Source organism: Myotis daubentonii, chromosome 1 (assembly GCF_963259705.1).
Source record: "Myotis daubentonii chromosome 1, mMyoDau2.1, whole genome shotgun sequence".
Taxonomy (NCBI): Eukaryota; Metazoa; Chordata; class Mammalia; order Chiroptera; family Vespertilionidae; genus Myotis; species Myotis daubentonii.
This window is the reverse complement of record NC_081840.1, coordinates 59924751-59936575: the sequence shown is the minus strand read 5'-3', so window position 1 is coordinate 59936575 and position 11825 is coordinate 59924751.

Sequence of the window (11825 nt, the reverse complement as noted above, 5' to 3'; positions counted from 1 at the left end):
GAGGCTAGTGGTAGAGAAAAAAGGGGAAATGTTAGCCAAATGGGGGCCCAGGGGGTCCCAGTTCCTAGCACTTCGTACAGAGGCGGGCATATGCTGGTGGGATGTAGAGGTGGAGTTGGTTGATAGTCTGTGGGTCCTCAAGGAAACCAACTCCCTCCAAGTTGGTCAATGGCATGAAATGGGTTTAAAAATGTAAAGTACTTACAATGTTCCTGACACATCCATAGAAATCGCTAGGCACATGAGAGGAAGTATCATGGGCCACATTCATGTCTTGTGGCTTCCTCTATCTAATGGACTGGCTGGGTACAACCTCAACCCTTCTCAAGAGTAGCCAGGATTTTACAATATTTACAGATGAAATACTATGCTATTATGTCAGGAATTTGCTTTAAAATACTCCAGAAAGTAAAGGTGTGTGTTGGGGAGGGAAAAATAGATAAAACAACATACTAGTATATAGTTACACACTAATCATACTTGAACATTTCAAACATACTCGAAGTCAAACTAGTGTTTTTACAATCAAGTTGCATCAGCCAGCTTTCTACTCACAAACCAAAGGCCTCGTTTAGCGGACGGGGAGATTACTAATTCCTCCTGGTGAAACCCCAAAAGGAGTTGTCTGGGGGTCCCCACCAAAATGTATCTTAGAACTTGTAGGTTAGCTTTGTCACTTTATTCCAGCCTCAATTTAGGATTTTCCATAGAGTGGGGCGTCTTTACAGATGTACGGCCAGCTAACCATCCCCCAAAACGCTGATCTTATTCCCCTTGAGCCCATTTAGAGTATCTTTCCATCCCGGTGAGTAAGCAATCCCTCTCAGAGAGGCAAATCCGATCACCACAGCCTGTTTTCTATCAGCCAAGACAACAATAAGAGTATTTAAAACTGGGGGGGGGGGGGGGTGGAGGGGGTAATCTCAGTTTTCTTCACATGGCATTTTTCCCAATGTTGCTAACCAACAAGTGGTGAGCCCACCTAACGGGGTTCTCGAGATTATTAAGGCCAAGTCATTACTATTCTGAGAATTCCATGAGTTTCATTCTCTAGGACAGTGGCTACTAGGTGGAAAATATGCTAAGACCCAAATTACTATCTTTATTTCCCCTTCACTCTAATTTTAACCAGAGGTCATTCTCATTAAAAAGCCTCTGGGGTCTTTGATAAATGTAACTTGTACACTCGCTGAGAGCTCCTTGGCCCCGTCCTGTGGCTGCAGGCATGCCAGTCACCCAGCTGCTCCCAATTAACATTCCATCCGCTTCCCTGTCAGTGCGGGTTAGGCTTGATGGAGTCACAGGTACGGTCTGCTTGGCAGCATTTTTATCTCACGGCGTGCTTACCGTAGGCGCGTTAGAATCCTTATTGAAGTTGCACTCAAAAACAAAAACATTTATTGAGCACTCATTATATGAAAGGCACTATAAGTTTGACCTCATTCCAATGACATAGACTCCTTGTTCTAATCAGTGTTCGCTAAACTAATTTTTATAAAAGAGATTATTAAACAATTGTTCTAGGTGAGACCAAGAATAATCTTTTGGCCCTTCTTGGGAAAGTACATGAACGAGAGAAAGAAAAGGGGGAGGAAAGGAACGGAGGGGAAAGAAATAAAACAAAGAAAGAAAAGAAACATAACAATAAAGAGGCAAGAATGTAAAAAGAAATAAAAAGGCCAAGGACAAGTGGAAAAAAAATAGAATGACAAAAAATGGAATAGTGAAAATGAATAAAAACAAGAAAGTCAACAGAGTAGACAGAGAGGGACAGAGAGGGGAAAAGTAAAAAGAAAAAAATCAATAATGAAAGGAAGCAAACTATTTCTATTTCTTTCAATATGCTGAATTAAATAACCAGCAATTTTCTCCTAGTCCAGTACACTTCAAAATATCAGATAAAAGGCATATGTTATGTATGTTTTATATACAGTAGGAGGTCTTTACAGATGTACAGCCAACTAATGACCCACAAAAACTCTGATCTTATTCCCTCAAACCCAGTTAGAGTATCTTTCAATTCCAGTGAGTAAGCAATCCCTCGAGTCATTAAATAAATAGTTTATGTGGCAAGAAAGTTAGGAAAATCCTCAGAGGCCCCAAATCACAAGAAAGCATGAATTGAGAGGGTGAGCCAGCACTGAAGTCAAAGGTTGCAGTAAAAATATTTGTCAATCCCTGGCGGCCTATGGGAAAAAGGGGCACAGGAGAAGAAGCACAGCGCCCACGCAGGGAGAGTCAGGTCAGATCCCCCACATAAAGCAAGACCCCTGCAGGGTAACACTCTTAGTGGGCAAAATGGAAAACAAAGAAACAAAAGCCCCATTGAAAGAAATTTGCCTATCTCAGACTTGCCTCAGAGAGAGGAAATAAAATTTCTCTCCTGAAATTTCTAAAATCATAGCATGGAGTTAAATTTCTATTGGGTTCAAAAAACTTTTCTTTTTTCTTTTTTGGTTAATACTCACCCGAGGATATTTTCCCATTGATTTTTAGAGAGAGTGAAAAGGAGAGGAAGAGACAGAGAGAAATATCCATGTGACAGAGACACATCGACTGGTTGCCTCCTGCACAGCACCCTGACCAGGTTCATGCCCTTGACCCAATTAAACCCAGAACCCTTCAATCCATGGGTTGACGCTCTATCCACTGAGCCAAATCGGCTAAGGCCAAAATCTTTTTTCTTTTTTTTTTTCTTTTTTTCATTTAAAGGGTTCTCAGGTTGTAAAGGCCCTATACATGCTGCAGAAGCAAACACAGTTCTTTGCTGGTAGCACGCTTTAATTAAACCAGGATTCAGTGAATTTCAAGAATAAAGTTTCAGAGCACTTGAGTTCCCCTTAAAAAAATGTCACCAAACTTGACAAAAGAATATACTTTAGAATTATACCTACAAAAACTGGATATGTTAGAATAATTTTTTAAAATAAATATAAAGTATCTTTGCTTAAAATTCTTTAAAACTATCAAAAATATGTCAAAGAATGAGTTTATCAAAAATAGCAAGAAATCATTTCTTGAAAAGCACATAAAATGTTTAGAAATTAAAATTAGAAATTCAATGACAGATGAAACAGCAGATCAGATACAGCTGAAAAGAGACTTTGCAAAGTGAATAATAGGGCGAAAGAAATAACTACAATGCAAGTCAATAGATACAGACATAAAAATTGTGAAATAGAACATGGATTGAGAAGTTTGAACTACAGTTAATCAGAGTCCTAGTGAAGGAGGTAATAGGGAGAGGCAATATTTTGAAGAGATTATAGCTGAGATTTTTCCAGAATCTATTAAACTCATGAATCTTCAGATCCAGGAACTATAGTGAACCCCAAGCAAAATAGATACAAACAAATCTTCACTAGACATATTGTAATGAGACAGTAAAACATCAAGTTAAAAAGATGACGATCTTAAAAGTACACTACACTTCCCCACAAGCACCCCCCTAAAAAGAGCAGCCAAGGAGTAAACCAACAGATTATTTTCAAGGAAACATCACTTAGACAAAAGCTGATTTCTCACCAACAAGAAAATCACGACAATGGGATAACGTCTCAAAGCACTGAACGAAGCTGTCAATTTATAAATCTGTACCAGCAATGTTGTCTATTAACATTGAAGTAAAAAATAAATTTTTAAAAAATTTTCAGACAAACTAAAAGAATTACTTCCAATATTTACCAAGGGAACTTCTACAGCAAAAAAGAAAATAGCCTCAAAAGGAAAGTCTGAAATATAAGAGGAAATACTAGTGAGAAAAATAATAAGAATTTGGATAAATCTCAACAAACAATAACTGCATAAAACAAAAATGATATATAACTTGTGGGATTACTTTTTAAGTGAACTAAAATTTTGCACAACAAAAGCATAAAATATAAATGCTGAAAGTAGAAGGATAAAAATGATATACCAGTCAAGTACTAATGAAAAAAAATCTGGCATTGTTATATTAACCTAAATGGAAGGTGAACACTTTACCAAAGATAATGAAGGCCACTAGGTAGATTTTTTTTTTTTACGTTTTAGTAAACCAAGAAGGAATATTAATTCAAAATGTGTGTGAACATAAGACAGCTTCAAAAATATATAAAGAAATTTTGAAACCACCACAAGGACATATTGATGAATTCACTGTCTCTGTGAGAGATTTCACATACCTCTTAAAATAACTGACAGATTGAGTGAACAAGAAATTGTAAGGACATAGAAAATTTAAACAAACACATTTGTCAAGCTTAATCAAATGATCACATATAAAACAGGGGCCTCCAAAATAGATAACATACATTATTTTAAAACACACAAGGAACATTTGAAAGGAAATGGGAAGATACTGAGTATAACTCAACGCTGACAGAAAAAGTAAAGAAATCATTGACTCCTCTTCCTGGGTCCTAATCCTTACTTAAATAGTAACCGGTAGCCATTCTCAGAAAGAATGAAACTCCTTCATAGAATCTCAGGCACTTCAGAGTTGCGTACTCCAACCCTATGCCTAATTGAAAAGTCTCGACAACCTTCCCTAAAGCCTTAACCTAGCTTCTGTTTAAATGTATGCATGATGCCCGGCCAGCATGGCTCAGTGGCTGAGAGTCGACTGACCTATAACCAGGAGGTCAAGGTTTAATTCTCAGTCAGGGCACATGCCTGGGTTGCAGGCTCAATCCTCAGTGTGGGGTGTGCAGGAGGCAGCCGATCAATGATTCTCTCTCATCATTAATGTTTCTGTCTATCTCTCCCCTCTTGCTTCCTCTCTGAAATCAATAAAAAAAATATTTAAAAAATAAAATAAAATGAATAAATAAATGTATCCATGATGGGGAACTGTGGTGTGCCTGGGCAGCAATGCCATGCCCAGCCCCTCCCAGCCTTTAACCAGTTACCATGCCTGCAAGCAAGTCATTTTTTCACAGCAGCAATTCAACTATACCTCTGAGATAACTAGTAATTATCTTAGAGTCTGTCATAAGATGAGTCTGGTAATGATGTAAAAAATTCTACCCAGAATCCAAATGTTATACCTAGGTGACAGGGCTTACTGAAAGCAGTTTTATAACCAGGCAAGGCAATTATGTGGAGTGTCAGAACAATGTGGTTAGGCTTTGTAAGCACTATTCACAGCTTCCTACAACCTGGACTAGCAAAATACATACACATCTCCCATTAAGAGTTTTAAAATTTGTAATAAAAAAATACATATAATAAAATCCTGCCCCATCTTTCCCTACTTCCAATTCCTGTCCTCCAGTGGCAATAACTTTCAATTTCTTTGTCTGTGTTTTCTAGAATTTATTTCAAAATTCTTAATAATGTGTTATGTTAATTTTTCTTAAATTTTTTAATTTTATGTTTTATTTCCACTATCTACATATAGAAAAGCCTAAGCGATTGAACGACCGGTGGACTGGTCACTATGATGTGCACTGACCACCAGGGAGCAAGAAGCTGCCCCCTGGTGATCAGTGCGCTCCCCCAGCCAACCTCCTGCAGCTGTTCAACCTCCCATGGTCCCTCCCCAGCTGGCCAGCCCCGATTGGCCCCAATCGCCAGCCTGGCCGAGGCACCCCACCCGTGCACAAATTCATGCACTTGGCCTCTAGTATAAAATAAAAATTTAACTCTTACATATCCTGCTTGTATGTATGTGTATGTATATATATATTTCCCTGATAATCTCAATATAGCTTTTTGCTCTTTTTGCTTAAATCAGTATAAAGTACTTACATTATTATAATAAAATTAATATTATTCAGGAATGAGCCTATAGTATACAATGATAAGGTTTCTTTCCATGTGCAACTTTTTTTTCCTAGAGGAAATACTGCCTTTTATTTCCTCAACTTTTTATATACTTGTCTCTTATTATTTTATCCACAATTCTTCAACTGAACTAAAAATATTCTCTCAAGTTCAAACTCTATAAGGTATTCTATAAGTTTCCTTTTTCTTTAAGAACTCACTCTCTTGGGTATCTCCATCCTTCTGATTGCACTGTAGATCTGTTGTACTGTTAGGACTTCTCTTCACAGTCATCCTGGGAATTTCCTTCCTTTTCCACTGTGTTCTATTGGATCCTTATCCCCTGGATCCTATGTTTTCCACATTTCTTTGTCACCTTGTTTTGGCAATGCACATCCCATAATTGTCTCCTAAAAAATGAGTAAATTTTAGAAGATATTGCAATGTACATCTTATTGACAGGGTGAGTTTTGAATTATGAACTGAAAATCTTTCCCATCAGAATTTTAAAGGCACTGACTTCTAATTTTGTCAATTGCCATATAGAAGTCTCATGCTCTCTGATTACTGATTCTTATTCTGTGACCTCTTTTTCAAAAATATGTTTTTATTGTTTTTTAGATAGAGAGGAAAGGAGAGGCAGAGAGAGAGAAACTTTGATGCGCTGCCTCCTGCATATCCACCACTGGGATTGAGCCCACAACCTGGGCATGTGTCCTGACTGGGAATTAAATAGGGGACCTCTTGGTCTATGGGACAGTGCACAATCTACTGAGCCACACGGGCCAGGTTCTGTGACCTCTTTTTATGTGAGCATTTATGTGAAAATTCAAAAACAATGTATGTCAAATAATAGATGTTATTAATTTTTCTATCTTCATTTAATTTAGCCATTAGAAATTATATTTCAGAAAAATATTTAATGTCTTAATAAAATAACCAAAATAGAAAAGATAACGTATTAATGTTTTAAAATACTGAAAGATAACTCACCAAAGTATTAAAAGTGGCACTGCTGTATGATACAATTTTGAGTTCCCTTTATAGGCTGATGTATGGTTGTGTCCCCTGACCCCGAATACAAAATTGAAGCCCTAAGCTCACAATGTGATTATATTTGTAGCTGGGGTCTTGGGAGGTAAGTAGGTATAGATGAGATTTTGGGGGTGCAGCTCCCATGATGGACTTCGTGTCCTTAGAAGAAGAGGTAAAGACCCTAGAGCACTCTTTCTCTCTCAAGGTCATGAGAACATGAGAGAAGGCAGCTGTCTGCAAACCAAGAAAAGGATTCTCACCAGGATCCAAATATGCCAACACCTTAATCTTGACTTCTCAGTCTCCAGAGCTGTGAGAAATAAATGTCTCTTGTTTAAGCCACCTTGATATAGCAACTGAAGCTGACTAAGACACTTCTATACTAAGTAAGTGTATGGGACCTCTTTTTTACTATGTATATATTTGGGTTTAAAAAAGTGTCCTAATGCCATGTTAAAAATCCTCTTTCAACCAGTAATAAATATCATTATTACTCTGGAAAAATCAGTAAAGGAGCATATTAACATAAATATTTACAATTATAATTTTAATCTTCTATTTCCAACATCTTATAATAAACATTTTCAACACATAGCAAAGTTAAAAAAATTTGTCAGTAAACAACTGTATTTCTACTGCCTGGATTATAGCAATAACATTTTGCTATATGTTTTTTATCACATATCTATCCATCTATCCATTCCTCTAGCCATACATTAATCTCTCTTACTTTTTATGTATTTCAAAATGAATGTTTCAGTATGCATATTATTAACTCAAGTTCAATATTATTTGTAGTAATTTTCTTTAGAGGTAATTTTTATATAAAGTAAAATGTACAAATATGAGTATAAATTCACTGAGTTTTAGTAAATGCATATATCTGTGTAACTCAAACTGCTATCAAGATATATAACTGTATGACTCCATGTAAAATTTAACACTCTTTCAACCATATAGGACCACTTATCAGCCACCTCCAGCCTTTATGCTATAATTGTCATATGTATTACATCTATATACATTATAAAACTCATGAGACAATGTTACAAGTGTTCCTTTAAACTGTCACATATTTTAAAGAAATTAAGAGAAAAGTAATATTTTATTTTTACTAGTTCAGATGCTCTTTCTTCCTTTTTCCCTACTTCTCTCCCTCCCTCTCTCTCTTCCTTCTTTCTGAAGAACCAGGTTTCCATCTGGCCTTATTTTCCATCAGCCTGAACTTCATTTAACATATCTTTAGTGTAGTTCTGTTTAAGACAAGTTCTCTGAATTTTCTTTTATCTGAAAATATCTTCATTTGCCTCCATTTCTTAAACAATATTTTTGTTGATATAAAAATTTTAATATAGTTTTGGGCAAACAGGTTTTTTTTCTCTCTTTCTTATAGTTCTTTAAAGATGTTGGGTAGCTATCTTCTCTCTTCATTGTTTCTGAGAATTTTTAATACCAAAGTATTAAAAGTGGCACTGGTGTATAAAATTTGAACTCATTCAAATTATTGTACCCTTATATGTAATGCATTGCTTTTTTTTTTCCTGGCTGCTATCTAGAGTTACTCTGTATTCTTAATTTTAAGCAATTTGACTATACTCTGATTTTGGGTTTGCTAAGCTTTTATAAACTGTAAACTTATAATTTACACAAAATTGGGGTATTTTGGCCATTATTTCTTAAAATGTTTCTTTGTGTTGCATTTGCTTTTTCTTCTTACTTCTGAGCCTCCAATTATACATATGTTAAGTGTTTTGATATTGTACCACAAATCCATGAAGTACTATTTCTTTTATTTTTAAAGTGTTTTTGCTCACTGTACTTTGGATTAGATAATTCTGTTGATTTATCTTCAAGTTCAGTGGTTCTTTCTCTGTCATCTCCTTTTGGCTCTTAAATGGTTCTTTCCTCTGTCTCCTCCTTTCTGTTGTTAAATTTTATATTTCATGTAATCTAATTTTTAGTTCAAGAATTTGTTTGGTTCTTTTCATGGTTTATTTTCTTGCTGAAATTTCCTGTCTTTTCATTTATTTTAAGCATATTTTCCTTTACATAATTGTGCATAGTTATAATAACTGCTTTAAAATCCTTTGATAATTACAAAAGCTGGGTCATATCAGGTTTCATCTTTTTTTATTGTCATTCTTCTCAAGAATAGATCATATTTTTTTGTTTCTATTATGTTAAATAAATTTGGATTGTATCCTTTATGTTGTGAACCTTATCTAGGGACACTCTGGAATAGGTTATATTCCTCTTATGAATATTACTTTTTGTTTTGTTTTTTGTTGTTGTTTTGGTTTGGTTTAGCAGATAAGTAACTTAGCTGAATTTAAACTGCAAGTTTTTGTCTCTTGGGCACTAGCCCAAATCTGTTATTTTATCCTGAGCTAAGCTACTTAAAATCTGACCCACCCATAAGGAGTTCAGGGATCAGTACAAGTTTTAGCAAAAATTTGTACACAGGATTTTTGGTTCCTCTCTTAGGATTTGTCATTGCCAGAATTCCTCCCTTACTTCCCAGGGGCCATGATTGCCTTAAGCTCTGCTCTCTGATCCTTCAGGCCAGAAAGACTATTGGTTTTCTACAGGTATTTTAGCTGCCACATGTATTCAACTATAAAAAAAAAACAAGACAAAGAAAACTCACCCTTAACCATTTCCCTCTTCCAAACCAATCCTCTCCATAATCTGTTTAACTTTGTTCAGCCTCCATTGCTTCCAGGAAGTTTTTGTTTGTTCGTTCTCCTATTGTTTATAGTTGTTATCTCTGGGAGGACCATTCTAAAAGTAATCAGAGTTACTTTTATAATTAAGAAAATTACTTTTTATTATATTAATATCCTATATAATAAAACCCTATTATGCAAATCGACCAAATGGTGGAATGACCAGCCAAACGACCAGTCACTATGACATGCACTGACCACCAGGGGCAGATGCTCAATGTAGGAGCTTCCCCCTGGTGGTCAGTGTGCTCCCACAGGCGGAGCACTGCTCAGCTAGAAGCCAGGCTCACAGCTGGCGAGCGCAGTGGCAGTAAGGAGTAAGGGGTCCTGGACTGAGAGAGCCCCAACTGCAAGAGGGATGTCTGACTGCCGGCTTAGGCCCAATACCCCTGGGGGGATTAGGCCTAAGTCAGCAGACGGACATCTCCCAGGGGGTCCCCAACTGCGAGAGGGTGCAGGCCGGGCTGAGAGACCTCCCCAGTCCTCGAATTTCATGCACCAGGCCTCTAGTTGTATCATAAGCAAAAACTTTCCATTCCAAAAAAAGAAAAAACTTTACATTTATATAGAGAGCAATGGGAAGTAGACTTTGGAGAATAATAGTAAAAGTTTTAAGAGAATGAAACAGAGCTAAACATTACACAGCAATAATTCAGATTGTAAAATAGGAAAGTCTCTAAGACAAAGGACACCTCTGAGCAGGTATTGCACCCATCAACATTAGCAAGGAGAAAGGCAAACCAGAGCTTACCTGGTCAGTATTTTCATCTCTAGGTATTCTTGTTAACAGTTACTCTTCCCTTCCTGGTGTAAGCCCCTCTCATCCCAGAGTACCCATAATCCATGATACACTTACTGAGTTTGATTTCCAACTTCCTCCAAAGCATAAGTCTCTCCTCGGATGATGAGCATCTGAGTGGACATCTGTAAGCTTCCTAGTTCCATGGAAACCATAAATTTATATGGACAATATCATCATTTGTGGTGAGAAGATCTGATTGAAACCAACTATGTGATATTGAGTAAGTCATTTCCCCTTTCTGCCTTAATTTCTTCACTTACAAAATGAGCAGTAAACTAACAGAACTTCAAGTTCAATTTTTTTATCTTTAAATTCAACAGAATTATCCAGAAGTTCTGTAAAACATAAATATGCTTTAAATATATTTTAAAATTATTTTTTCCTCTAAAATCTGCTATCCTATATAAAAAGCCACTAGAGGGGAGTAAAACATTAGATGAGGACATACCACAATTCAACTTGGGTATCTTGTATAAACTGTATTTGCAACTGTTGCCTAATGTGTGTTTCAAATCAATCATATTTGATTGCTTTAAAATACAAAGATGTGAGGGCATCACCATTTCCGTGTGGAAATCTTCCACTTTGTGGAATACAGCCTTAAGCCTTATACTCTTTAAAGTCACTGGCTAATGGAACAAGACCAGTTCCTTATAACAAGCATGCCCATCCCATTTTTAGTTTTCTGTTTATTTACAACTGAGTTACAGCAACCAAAAAGATTCCCTAATCCTTAGTTCAGAAGAGATGTTTCGTTCTGACAACTAATTCTTACTGAAAGGCAGGAGCAACGCCAGTGTGCCCAGCCCTTGAGTAGTTCCATGTTTAAAGAGACCTCAGAACCTTGTCTGCGTTCCAAGTTCTTTGCACCCAAAGGCTGAAAAAAAGATTCCTTAGGTGGGATTTCTCTCATGTTAAGATGATTAGAGACCCCTGGCCCAGTAGTTTAATACTTTTACTTCAAAGAAATACCATCTTAATATAATTTTCCCATCTTCTTCTCTTTCAAAGTTAGGTTTTAAAAGGCGGTCTGAGCCTCTGGTTCTTAATCACAGGGAACCAGCCTCAGAGGAAAGGAAGGAGGAACAGAAGCAGAAACAGCAAGATGGTGCCCTAGTGGGGCTCCACTGGAAAATCAGGCAGAGGACCAGGGATTTACATTCGTCTTCTTTGAATTCTACTTCAGGGGTGGGAGGTGTCTTAATTTCTTAGTTTCCCAGTAGTTGTAGAGAGAGCATTAATTTTGGAGTCAGTTGGACAGATCCTAGGTTGATGAACTGACTTCTGTGTGACCTGGAGCTGTTTACATAACCTTTTCTGCACAATATGTGATTCTAGAGTCCCTGAATTTCATTCTAATAGCATACTGCCTACTTTATTTGGCCAATGGAAGAGGATCTAAAAAAATGACATCCACCCCTGAAAGTCTTTCTTTCAACAGCTATATATACAATCCTAGAGACAGGCTGATTGCCTAGCTTGAGTCTTGTGCCCATCTCTGTGCTAACTCATGTCCC